This window comes from Idiotropiscis lumnitzeri, unplaced genomic scaffold, assembly GCF_059441095.1.
Source record: "Idiotropiscis lumnitzeri isolate Australia: NSW breed Sydney's pygmy pipehorse unplaced genomic scaffold, RoL_Ilum_1.0 HiC_scaffold_41, whole genome shotgun sequence".
Lineage (NCBI taxonomy): Eukaryota > Metazoa > Chordata > Actinopteri > Syngnathiformes > Syngnathidae > Idiotropiscis > Idiotropiscis lumnitzeri.
This window is the reverse complement of record NW_028283579.1, coordinates 1664732-1674805: the sequence shown is the minus strand read 5'-3', so window position 1 is coordinate 1674805 and position 10074 is coordinate 1664732.

Below are 10074 nucleotides of genomic sequence, written 5' to 3'. Positions count from 1 at the left end.
CATTATCTCATAAGGGAAATATTGGACAATCAAATTAATGACTGCCCAGGCTTCAGGATGTCTTTTTACACTATATAAAGGTGGAAATTTACATTGGAAACGTTTAGTTTAGCTGTTATAAAAGTTTGTTTTTTTAGTGCTGTAAATGCATTTTCAGCTCGCGCTGTACACATTTGCTATGTGAGGCATTATCTCATAAGGGAAATACTGGACAATCAAATTAATGACTGCCCAGGCTTCAGGATGTCTTTTTACACTATATAAAGGTGGAAATTTACATTGGAAACGTTTGGTTTAGCTGTTATAAAAGTTTGGTTTTTTAGTGCTGAAAATGCATTTTCAGCTCGCACTGTACACATTTGCTATGTGAGGCATTATCTCATAAGGGAAATACTGGACAATCAAATTAATGACTTCCCAGGCTTCAGGATGCCTTTTTACACTCTATAAATGTGGAAATTTACATTGGAAACGTTTGGTTTAGCTGTTAATGAAGTTTCGTTTTTTTAGTGCTGAAAATTCATTGTCTGCTGGCGCTGTACACTTTTTCTAAGTGTTGCAATATCTCATGAAGGAAATACTGGACAATCAAATTAATGACTTTCCAGGCTTCAGGATGCCTTTCTACACTATATAAAGGTGGAAATTTACATTGGAAACGTTTGGTTTAGCTGTTATAAAAGTTTGGTTTTTTAGTGCTGTAAATGCATTTTCAGCTCGCGCTGTACACATTTGCTATGAGAGGCATTATCTCATAAGGGAAATATTGGACAATCAAATTAATGACTGCCCAGGCTTCAGGATGTCTTTTTACACTATATAAAGGTGGAAATTTACATTGGAAACGTTTAGTTTAGCTGTTAATGAAGTTTCGTTTTTTTAGTGCTGGAAATTCATTGTCTGCTGGCGCTGTACACTTTTTCTAAGTGTTGCAATATCTCATGAAGGAAATACTGGACAATCAAATTAATGACTTTCCAGGCTTCAGGATGCCTTTCTACACTATATAAAGGTGGAAATTTACATTGGAAACGTTTGGTTTAGCTGTTATAAAAGTTTGTTTTTTTAGTGCTGTAAATGCATTTTCAGCTCGCGCTGTACACATTTGCTATGAGAGGCATTATCTCATAAGGGAAATATTGGACAATCAAATTAATGACTGCCCAGGCTTCAGGATGTCTTTTTACACTATATAAAGGTGGAAATTTACATTGGAAACGTTTAGTTTAGCTGTTAATGAAGTTTCGGTTTTTTAGTGCTGAAAATTCATTGTCTGCTGGCGCTGTACACTTTTTCTAAGTGTTGCAATATCTCATGAAGGAAATACTGGACAATCAAATTAATCACTTTCCAGGCTTCAGGATGCCTTTCTACACTATATAAAGGTGGAAATTTACATTGGAAACGTTTGGTTTAGCTGTTATAAAAGTTTGGTTTTTTAGTGCTGTAAATGCATTTTCAGCTCGCGCTGTACACATTTGCTATGTGAGGCATTATCTCATAAGGGAAATACTGGACAATCAAATTAATGACTTCCCAGGCTTCAGGATGCCTTTTTACACTCTATAAATGTGGAAATTTACATTGGAAACGTTTGGTTTAGCTGTTATCAAAGTTTGGTTTTTTAGTGCTGTAAATGCATTTTCAGCTCGCGCTGTACACATTTGCTATGAGAGGCATTATCTCATAAGGGAAATATTGGACAATCAAATTAATGGCTGCCCAGGCTTCAGGATGTCTTTTTACTCTATATAAAGGTGGAAATTTACATTGGAAACGTTTAGTTTAGCTGTTAATGAAGTTTCGTTTTTTTAGTGCTGAAAATTCATTGTCTGCTGGCGCTGTACACTTTTTCTAAGTGTTGCAATATCTCATGAAGGAAATACTGGACAATCAAATCAATGACTTTCCAGGCTTCAGGATGCCTTTCTACACTATATAAAGGTGGAAATTTACATTGGAAACGTTTGGTTTAGCTGTTATAAAAGTTTGGTTTTTTAATGCTGTAAATGCATTTTCAGCTCGAACTGTACACATTTGCTATGTGAGGCATTATCTCATAAGGGAAATACTGGACAATCAAATTAATGACTTCCCAGGCTTCAGGATGCCTTTTTACACTCTATAAATGTGGAAATTTACATTGGAAACGTTTGGTTTAGCTGTTAATGAAGTTTCGTTTTTTTAGTGCTGAAAATTCATTGTCTGCTGGCGCTGTACACCTTTTCTAAGTGTTGCAATATCTCATGAAGGAAATACTGGACAATCAAATTAATGACTTTCCAGGCTTCAGGATGCCTTTCTACACTATATAAAGGTGGAAATTTACATTGGAAACGTTTGGTTTAGCTGTTAATGAAGTTTCGATTTTTTAGTGCTGAAAATTCATTGTCTGCTGGCGCTGTACACCTTTTCTAAGTGTTGCAATATCTCATGAAGGAAATACTGGACAATCAAATTAATGACCTTCCAGGCTTCAGGATGCCTTTCTACACTATATAAAGGTGGAAATTTACATTGGAAACGTTTGGTTTAGCTGTTATAAAAGTTTGGGTTTTTAGTGCTGTAAATGCATTTTCAGCTCGCGCTGTACACATTTGCTATGTGAGGCATTATCGCATAAGGGAAATACTGGACAATCAAATTAATGACTGCCCAGGCTTCAGGATGTCTTTTTACACTATATAAAGGTGGAAATTTACATTGGAAACGTTTGGTTTAGCTGTTATAAAAGTTTGGTTTTTTCGTGCTGAAAATGCATTTTCAGCTCGCACTGTACACATTTGCTATGTGAGGCATTATCTCATAAGGGAAATACTGGACAATCAAATTAATGACTTCCCAGGCTTCAGGATGCCTTTTTACACTCTATAAATGTGGAAATTTACATTGGAAACGTTTGGTTTAGCTGTTAATGAAGTTTCGTTTTTTTAGTGCTGAAAATTCATTGTCTGCTGGCGCTGTACACTTTTTCTAAGTGTTGCAATATCTCATGAAGGAAATACTGGACAATCAAATTAATGACTTTCCAGGCTTCAGGATGCCTTTCTACACTATATAAAGGTGGAAATTTACATTGGAAACGTTTGGTTTAGCTGTTATAAAAGTTTGGTTTTTTAGTGCTGTAAATGCATTTTCAGCTCGCGCTGTACACATTTGCTATGAGAGGCATTATCTCATAAGGGAAATATTGGACAATCAAATTAATGACTGCCCAGGCTTCAGGATGCATTTTTACACTCTATAAATGTGGAAATTTACATTGGAAACATTTGGTTTAGCTGTTAATGAAGTTTCGTTTTTTTAGTGCTGAAAATTCATTGTCTGCTGGCGCTGTACACCTTTTCTAAGTGTTGCAATATCTCATGAAGGAAATACTGGACAATCAAATTAATGACTTTCCAGGCTTCAGGATGCCTTTCTACACTATATAAAGGTGGAAATTTACATTGGAAACGTTTGGTTTAGCTGTTATAAAAGTTTGGTTTTTTAGTGCTGTAAATGCATTTTCAGCTCGCGCTGTACACATTTGCTATGAGAGGCATTATCTCATAAGGGAAATATTGGACAATCAAATTAATGACTGCCCAGGCTTCAGGATGTCTTTTTACACTATATAAAGGTGGAAATTTACATTAGAAACGTTTAGTTTAGCTGTTATAAAAGTTTGTTTTTTTAGTGCTGTAAATGCATTTTCAGCTCGCGCTGTACACATTTGCTATGAGAGGCATTATCTCATAAGGGAAATATTGGACAATCAAATTAATGACTGCCCAGGCTTCAGGATGTCTTTTTACACTATATAAAGGTGGAAATTTACATTGGAAACGTTTAGTTTAGCTGTTATAAAAGTTTGTTTTTTTAGTGCTGAAAATGCATTTTCAGCTCGCACTGTACACATTTGCTATGTGAGGCATTATCTCATAAGGGAAATACTGGACAATCAAATTAATGACTTCCCAGGCTTCAGGATGCCTTTTTACACTCTATAAATGTGGAAATTTACATTGGAAACGTTTGGTTTAGCTGTTAATGAAGTTTCGTTTTTTTAGTGCTGAAAATTCATTGTCTGCTGGCGCTGTACACTTTTTCTAAGTGTTGCAATATCTCATGAAGGAAATACTGGACAATCAAATTAATGACTTTCCAGGCTTCAGGATGCCTTTCTACACTATATAAAGGTGGAAATTTACATTGGAAACGTTTGGTTTAGCTGTTATAAAAGTTTGGTTTTTTAGTGCTGTAAATGCATTTTCAGCTCGCGCTGTACACATTTGCTATGAGAGGTATTATCTCATAAGGGAAATACTGGACAATCAAATTAATGACTGCCCAGGCTTCAGAATGTCTTTTTACACTATATAAAGGTGGAAATTTACATTGGAAACGTTTAGTTTAGCTGTTATAAAAGTTTGTTTTTTTAGTGCTGTAAATGCATTTTCAGCTCGCGCTGTACACATTTGCTATGTGAGGCATTATCTCATAAGGGAAATACTGGACAATCAAATTAATGACTGCCCAGGCTTCAGGATGTCTTTTTACACTATATAAAGGTGGAAATTTACATTGGAAACGTTTGGTTTAGCTGTTATAAAAGTTTGGTTTTTTAGTGCTGAAAATGCATTTTCAGCTCGCACTGTACACATTTGCTATGTGAGGCATTATCTCATAAGGGAAATACTGGACAATCAAATTAATGACTTCCCAGGCTTCAGGATGCCTTTTTACACTCTATAAATGTGGAAATTTACATTGGAAACGTTTGGTTTAGCTGTTAATGAAGTTTCGTTTTTTTAGTGCTGAAAATTCATTGTCTGCTGGCGCTGTACACTTTTTCTAAGTGTTGCAATATCTCATGAAGGAAATACTGGACAATCAAATTAATGACTTTCCAGGCTTCAGGATGCCTTTCTACACTATATAAAGGTGGAAATTTACATTGGAAACGTTTGGTTTAGGTGTTATAAAAGTTTGGTTTTTTAGTGCTGAAAATGCATTTTCAGCTCGCACTGTACACATTTGCTATGTGAGGCATTATCTCATAAGGGAAATACTGGACAATCAAATTAATGACTTCCCAGGCTTCAGGATGCCTTTTTACACTCTATAAATGTGGAAATTTACATTGGAAACGTTTGGTTTAGCTGTTAATGAAGTTTCGTTTTTTTAGTGCTGAAAATTCATTGTCTGCTGGCGCTGTACACTTTTTCTAAGTGTTGCAATATCTCATGAAGGAAATACTGGACAATCAAATTAATGACTTTCCAGGCTTCAGGATGCCTTTCTACACTATATAAAGGTGGAAATTTACATTGGAAACGTTTGGTTTAGCTGTTATAAAAGTTTGGTTTTTTAGTGCTGTAAATGCATTTTCAGCTCGCGCTGTACACATTTGCTATGTGAGGCATTATCTCATAAGGGAAATACTGGACAATCAAATTAATGACTTCCCAGGCTTCAGGATGCCTTTTTACACTCTATAAATGTGGAAATTTACATTGGAAACGTTTGGTTTAGCTGTTAATGAAGTTTCGTTTTTTTAGTGCTGAAAAAACATTGTCTGCTGGCGCTGTACACTTTTTCTAAGTTTTGCAATATCTCATGTAGGAAATACTGGACAATCAAATTAATGACTTTCCAGGCTTCAGGATGCCTTTCTACACTATATAAAGGTGGAAATTTACATTGGAAACGTTTGGTTTAGCTGTTATAAAAGTTTGTTTTTTTAGTGCTGTAAATGCATTTTCAGCTCGCGCTGTACACATTTGCTATGTGAGGCATTATCTCATAAGGGAAATACTGGACAATCAAATTAATGACTGCCCAGGCTTCAGGATGTCTTTTTACACTATATAAAGGTGGAAATTTACATTGGAAACGTTTGGTTTAGCTGTTATAAAAGTTTGGTTTTTTTAGTGCTGAAAATTCATTGTCTGCTGGCGCTGTACACTTTTTCTAAGTGTTGCAATATCTCATGAAGGAAATACTGGACAATCAAATTAATGACTTTCCAGGCTCCAGGATGCCTTTCTACACGATATAAAGGTGGAAATTTACATTGGAAACGTTTGGTTTAGCTGTTATAAAAGTTTGGTTTTTTAGTGCTGTAAATGCATTTTCAGCTCGCGCTGTACACATTTGCTATGAGAGGCATTATCTCATAAGGGAAATATTGGACAATCAAATTAATGACTGCCCAGGCTTCAGGATGTCTTTTTACACTATATAAAGGTGGAAATTTACATTGGAAACGTTTAGTTTAGCTGTTAATGAAGTTTCGTTTTTTTAGTGCTGAAAATTCATTGTCTACTGGCGCTGTACACTTTTTCTAAGTGTTGCAATATCTCATGAAGGAAATACTGGACAATCAAATTAATGACTTTCCAGGCTTCAGGATGCCTTTTTACACTATATAAAGGTGGAAATTTACATTGGAAACGTTTGGTTTAGCTGTTATAAAAGTTTGGTTTTTTAGTGCTGAAAATGCATTTTCAGCTCGCACTGTACACATTTGCTATGTGAGGCATTATCTCATAAGGGAAATACTGCACAATCAAATTAATGACTTCCCAGGCTTCAGGATGCATTTTTACACTCTATAAATGTGGAAATTTACATTGGAAACGTTTGGTTTAGCTGTTAATGAAGTTTCGTTTTTTTAGTGCTGAAAATTCATTGTCTGCTGGCGCTGGACACCTTTTCTAAGTGTTGCAATATCTCATGAAGGAAATACTGGACAATCAAATTAATGACTTTCCAGGCTTCAGGATGCCTTTCTACACTATATAAAGGTGGACATTTACATTGGAAACGTTTGGTTTAGCTGTTATAAAAGTTTGGGTTTTTAGTGCTGTAAATGCATTTTCAGCTCGCGCTGTACACATTTGCTATGAGAGGCATTATCTCATAAGGGAAATATTGGACAATCAAATTAATGACTGCCCAGGCTTCAGGATGTCTTTTTACACTATATAAAGGTGGAAATTTACATTGGAAACGTTTAGTTTAGCTGTTATAAAAGTTTGTTTTTTTAGTGCTGTAAATGCATTTTCAGCTCGCGCTGTACACATTTGCTATGAGAGGCATTATCTCATAAGGGAAATATTGGACAATCAAATTAATGACTGCCCAGGCTTCAGGATGTCTTTTTACACTATATAAAGGTGGAAATTTACATTGGAAACGTTTAGTTTAGCTGTTATAAAAGTTTGTTTTTTTAGTGCTGAAAATGCATTTTCAGCTCGCACTGTACACATTTGCTACGTGAGGCATTATCTCAGAAGGGAAATACTGGACAATCAAATTAATGACTTCCCAGGCTTCAGGATGCCTTTTTACACTCTATAAATGTGGAAATTTACATTGGAAACGTTTGGTTTAGCTGTTAATGAAGTTTCGTTTTTTTAGTGCTGAAAATTCATTGTCTGCTGGCGCTGTACACTTTTTCTAAGTGTTGCAATATCTCATGAAGGAAATACTGGACAATCAAATTAATGACTTTCCAGGCTTCAGGATGCCTTTCTACACTATATAAAGGTGGAAATTTACATTGGAAACGTTTGGTTTAGCTGTTATAAAAGTTTGGTTTTTTAGTTCTGTAAATGCATTTTCAGCTCGCGCTGTACACATTTGCTATGAGAGGCATTATCTCATAAGGGAAATATTGGACAATCAAATTAATGACTGCCCAGGCTTCAGAATGTCTTTTTACACTATATAAAGGTGGAAATTTACATTGGAAACGTTTAGTTTAGCTGTTAATGAAGTTTCGTTTTTTTAGTGCTGAAAATTCATTGTCTGCTGGCGCTGTACACTTTTTCTAAGTGTTGCAATATCTCATGAAGGAAATACTGGACAATCAAATTAATGACTTTCCAGGCTTCAGGATGCCTTTCTACACTATATAAAGGTAGAAATTTACATTGGAAACGTTTGGTTTAGCTGTTATAAAAGTTTGGTTTTTTAGTGCTGTAAATGCATTTTCAGCTCGCGCTGTACACATTTGCTATGAGAGGCATTATCTCATAAGGGAAATATTGGACAATCAAATTAATGACTGCGCAGGCTTCAGGATGTCTTTTTACACTATATAAAGGTGGAAATTTACATTGGAAACGTTTGGTTTAGCTGTTATAAAAGTTTGGTTTTTTAGTGCTGTAAATGCATTTTCAGCTCGCGCTGTACACATTTGCTATGAGAGGCATTATCTCATAAGGGAAATATTGGACAATCAAATTAATGGCTGCCCGGGCTTCAGGATGTCTTTTTACACTATATAAAGGTGGAAATTTACATTGGAAACGTTTAGTTTAGCTGTTAATGAAGTTTCGTTTTTTTAGTGCTGAAAATTCATTGTCTGCTGGCGCTGTACACTTTTTCTAAATGTTGCAATATCTCATGAAGGAAATACTGGACAATCAAATTAATGACTTTCCAGGCTTCAGGATGCCTTTCTACACTATATAAAGGTGGAAATTTACATTGGAAACGTTTGGTTTAGCTGTTATAAAAGTTTGGTTTTTTTAGTGCTGTAAATGCATTTTCAGCTCGCGCTGTACACATTTGCTATGAGAGGCATTATCTCATCAGGGAAATATTGGACAATCAAATTAATGACTGCCCAGGCTTCAGGATGTCTTTTTACACTATATAAAGGTGGAAACTTACATTGGAAACGTTTGGTTTAGGTGTTATATAAGTTTGGTTTTTTAGTGCTGAAAATGCATTTTCAGCTCGCACTGTACACATTTGCTATGTGAGGCATTATCTCATAAGGGAAATACTGGACAATCAAATTAATGACTTCCCAGGCTTCAGGATGCCTTTTTACACTCTATAAATGTGGAAATTTACATTGGAAACGTTTGGTTTAGCTGTTAATGAAGTTTCGTTTTTTTAGTGCTGAAAATTCATTGTCTGCTGGCGCTGTACACTTTTTCTAAGTGTTGCAATATCTCATGAAGGAAATACTGGACAATCAAATTAATGACTTTCCAGGCTTCAGGATGCCTTTCTACACTATATAATGGTGGAAATTTAAATTGGAAACGTTTGGTTTAGCTGTTATAAAAGTTTGGTTTTTTAGAGCTGTAAATGCATTTTCAGCTCGCGCTGTACACATTTGCTATGAGAGGCATTATCTCATAAGGGAAATATTGGACAATCAAATTAATGACTGCCCAGGCTTCAGGATGTCTTTTTACACTATATAAAGGTGGAAATTTACATTGGAAACGTTTGGTTTAGCTGTTATAAAAGTTTGTTTTTTTAGTGCTGTAAATGCATTTTCAGCTCGCACTGTACACATTTGCTATGAGAGGCATTATCTCATAAGGGAAATATTGGACAATCAAATTAATGACTGCCCAGGCTTCAGGATGTCTTTTTACACTATATAAAGGTGGAAATTTACATTGGAAACGTTTACTTTAGCTGTTAATGAAGTTTCGTTTATTTAGTGCTGAAAATTCATTGTCTGCTGGCGCTGTACACTTTTTCTAAGTGTTGCGATATCTCATGAAGGAAATACTGGACAATCAAATTAATGACTTTCCAGGCTTCAGGATGCCTTTCTACACTATATAAAGGTGGAAATTTACATTGGAAACGTTTGGTTTAGCTGTTATAAAAGTTTGTTTTTTTAGTGCTGTAAATGCATTTTCAGCTCGCACTGTACACATTTGCTATGTGAGGCATTATCTCATAAGGGAAATACTGGACAATCAAATTAATGACTTCCCAGGCTTCAGGATGCCTTTTTACACTCTATAAATGTGGAAATTTACATTGGAAACGTTTGGTTTAGCTGTTAATGAAGTTTCGTTTTTTTAGTGCTGAAAATTCATTGTCTGCTGGCGCTGTACACTTTTTCTAAGTGTTGCAATATCTCATGAAGGAAATACTGGACAATCAAATTAATGACTTTCCAGGCTTCAGGATGCCTTTCTACACTATATAAAGGTGGAAATTTACATTGGAAACGTTTGGTTTAGCTGTTATAAAAGTTTGGTTTTTTAGTGCTGTAAATGCATTTTCAGCTCGCGCTGTACACATTTGCTATGAGAGGCATTATCT